Here is a 3,961-nt window from a genome sequence, read left to right as displayed (position 1 = left end):
TCCATAAAGTTATTTTTCTTAACTTTATTTTGTCTAAATCAATTTTGTTATCAAGATTTTGACATAATTTGTCTTCTATCAACAGTAAATATCTAAAGTATTAAAAATAAGATGTAGCTAAAGTCAAATGAACAAAATTTGAATATATTTTAATCAAAAGTTCCATATGCGTTATCCAAGTTATTCATCTTCTAACACATTCAATATCACCTATCAAAATTAAAATGCTAGGTTGAGCATGGAGGCTCACACCTGTAATCCCAGTGCTTCGGGAGGTCGAAGTGGGATGATTGCATGAGCCCAGGAGTTTGAGACCAGCCTGGCAACATGGCAATACCTTCATCTCTACAAAAAAAGAAAATTAACTTAGGCGTGGTGGTGCATGTCTGTGGTCCCAGCTACTCAAGAGGCTGAGGTGGAAGGATTGCTTGAGCCCAGGAGGTGAAGGCTGCAGTGAACTGTGTTTGAGCTACTGCACTCTAGCCTGGGAGACAGAGCAAGACCCTGTTTCTAAAAAAAGATAAGTCAATTGCCTTTTTCCTTCTTTCTGGCGTTCAAGATGTCGAAGCGAGGATAAAGTGAGTCCTCTGGTGCGAAATTCTGGATTTCCTCGGGTCTTCTGGTAGGATCCCTGCTCAACGGTGCTGAGAACACAGGAGCCAAAAATCCGTATATCATCTCCGGGAAGAGGATCAGGGACGGATGAACAGACTTCCCTGCCAGTGTGGGTGACATGGGGATGGCCACAGTCAAGAAAGACAAACCAGAGCTCAGAAAAAAGGTACATCCAGCAGCGGTCATTTGACAATGAAAGTCATATGGAGAAAAGATGGAGTGTTTCTTTATTTTGAAGATAATGCAGGGGTCATAATAAAAAATAAAGACGAGATGAAAGGTTCTGCCATTACAGGACCAGTAGCAAAGGAGTGTGCAGACTTGTGGCCCCGGATTGGGTTCAATACTGGCAGCATTGCATGATTATCTGTTATAGTTGTAAAAAAAAAATCTTAAAACCCATTAACATGTATTTGTCCTCTGTCCCCTCAAAAATAAATAAACAAACAAATAAATAAATTTAATTAAAACATGAAGGCAGAGGTGTGTTTCTTGAGAAAAAATTAAAAAGCAAAAATAAATCTTATTTAATAGACTTTACTTTTCTTCTTCTTTTTTTTTTTTTTTTGTGAGACGGAGTCTTGCTCTGTTGCCTAGGCTGGAGGGCAGTGGTGTGATCTCGGCTCACTGCAACCTCTGCCTCCTGGATTCAAGCAATTTTCCTGCCTCAGCCTCCCGAGTATCTGGGATTACAGGCACCCGCCATCATGCCCGGCTAATTTTTGTATTTTTGTAGAGACGGGGTTTCATCATGTTAGCCAGGCTGGTCTTGAACTCCTTACCTCAGGTGATCCACCAGCCTCGGTCTCCCAAAGTGCTAGGATTACAGGAGTGAGCCACCACGCCCCACCAGATTTCTTTTTTCTTTCTTTCCTTGGGGTTTTTTTTTTTTTTTTTTTTTTTGAGACGAGGTTTTGCTCTTGTAGCCCAGGTTGGAGTGCAGTGGTGAGATCCTGGTTCATTGCAACCTCCGCCTCCCAGGTTCAAGCGATTCTCCTGTCTCAGCCTCCCGAGTAGCTGGAACTACAGGCACGTGCCACCAATCTGGCTAATTTTTTTGTATTTTTAGTAGAGATGGGGTTTCATCATGTTGGCCAGGCCGGTCTCAAACTCCTGACTTCAGGTGATCCGCCCACCTCGGCCTCCCATAGTGCTGGGATTACAGGCACGAAACACCGTGCCCAGCCTAAACATAAAATATTAAAAATAAATTATTTAGGGACAGGCACAGTGGCCCACGCCTGTAATCCCAGCACTTTGGAAGGCCAAGGCAGGAGGATCACGTGAGGTCAGTATTTCGAGACCAGACTGGCTGACATGGTGAAACCCTGTCCTTACTAAAAATACAAAAAATTAGCCGGGCATGGTGGCGGGCACCTGTAATCCCAGCCACTCGGGAAGCTGAGGTGGGAGAATTGCTTGAACCCAGAGGCGGAGGTTACAGTGAGCCAAGATGGCGCCATTGCACTCCAGCCTCGGTAACAAGAGTGAAACTCTATCTCAAAAAAAAAAAGAAAAAAGAAAAGAAAAGAAATTATTTATTTATTTATTTGTTATTATTATTATTTTTTTTTGAGACAGAGTCTCACTCTGTCATCCAGGCTGGAGTGCAACAAAGTACTGGGATTATAGGCTTGAGCCACCACACCTGGCTGATGTTTTAAAAACGTAATGAAATATTATTTTTTTAATTTTTTGAGCAGTCTTGTTCTGTCACCTGGGTTGGAGTGCAGTGGCACAATCACAACTCACTGCAGCCTCAACCTCCTGGGCTCTAGTGAGCCTCCCACCTCAGCCTCCCAAGTAGCTGGGACTGCAGGCGTATGCCACCATGCGCAGCTAATGTTTTTAATTTTTGTGGAGATGGAGTCTTACTATGTTGCTCAGGTTGATCTCGAACATCTGGGCTCAAGTGATCTTCCTGCATTGGCCTTCCAAAGTGCTGGGATTACAAGTGTGAGCCACCAGGCCTGGTTACTTAATATTTTTGAGTGCACAGAAAACTTCATCTCCAAATGTGGCTCCCTGGTATAATGAATATTTTGAATTAAAGTCCTGTAGAGATCAACAGATGCTAGAAGAGACTTTTCCCCTACCTACATGAAGATCTGAAGGACCAACCAAGGAGAACAATTGTTGCCCACCCCACTGCTTCCTCCCCTTGCCACAGTCTCTCAATCCTCTATCCCTTCCAAAGGCAGGATGAAGTTGTTCTCTAAAATTCCTTTGTCTGACTAGAGTTCAGATCTGCCAAAGAAGAAAACAATGACCTCTGGTCCGTCCCTGAGTTTTCATTAACTGAACTCTTATCACAGGAAGAAAGACTAAAGTCTCTCAACAAACCCAGACAGCCTTTTGTCACAAACCATTTTTTGCCCTGTGGACCCAACAGACTTTGTCCTAGGCCATTGTATGTTCTTCATGCCCATTGACTGTTCCTAAAAATCATTTACTAGCCCCCTAAAATAGCCCACACTTTTCCATCTCCTCATTCCCTTCTAAAAATAAGGCTATACAAGACTGGGCGAGGTGGCTCATGCCTGTAATCCCAGCACTTTGGGATGCCCAGGCAGGTAGATCACCTGAGGTCAGAAGTTTGAGAGCAGCCTGGCCAATATGGCAAAACCCCGTCTCTATAAAAATACAAAAATTAGCCCAGTGTAGTGGCAGGCACCTGTAATCCCAGCTACTTGGGAGGCTGAGCCAGGGATAATTGTTTGAACCCAGGAGATGGAGGTTGCGGATATCACGCCACTGCCCTCCAGCCTGGGTGACATAGCCAGATGCGGTCTCAAAAAAAAAAAAAAGAAGAAGAAGAAAAAAAAAAAGCTATATAAGTATTTGGGCCCCATTGGGATACTGGGCAATCACTTTGTGATTCTCACCTGTACATACAATAATACATTTGTATGCCTTTACTCCAATTTCTGCTCTTTTTTTTTTTTTAAGAGCTGGTGAGAGGTGAAGACAGCTGGACTTCCTGGGTCTAGTGGGAACTTGGAGAACTTTTCTGTCTTACCAGAGGATTGTAAAACACACCAATCAGTGCTCTGTAGCTAGCAAGAGAGATTGTAAAATGCACCAATCAGAAAACACACCAATCAGTGCTCTGTATCTAGCAAGAGGATTGTAAAATGCACCAATCAGTGCACTGTAAAACGCACCAATCAGCACTCTGTAAAACGCACCAATCAGCACTCTGTAAAATGCACCAATCAGCAGGATTCTAAAAGTAGCCAATCACGGGGAGGACTGAAAAAAGGGCACTCTGATAGGACAGAAATGGAACATGGGCAGGGCCAATAAGGGAACAAAACCTGGCCACTCCCCACCCCCAAGCCAGCAG

The 3,961-nt window shown here is 43.7% G+C and overlaps 1 pseudogene; it reads left to right on the top strand.

Moving 5' to 3' along the window:
- The first annotated feature begins 559 nt into the window (after positions 1-559).
- Positions 560-978, top strand: LOC112621305 (annotated as a pseudogene).
- The last annotated feature ends 2,983 nt before the right edge of the window (positions 979-3,961 follow it).

This window comes from Theropithecus gelada, chromosome 3 (assembly GCF_003255815.1).
Source record: "Theropithecus gelada isolate Dixy chromosome 3, Tgel_1.0, whole genome shotgun sequence".
Lineage (NCBI taxonomy): Eukaryota > Metazoa > Chordata > Mammalia > Primates > Cercopithecidae > Theropithecus > Theropithecus gelada.
Note: the sequence above shows the minus strand (reverse complement) of the source record. Positions and strands in the feature narration are given on the sequence as shown.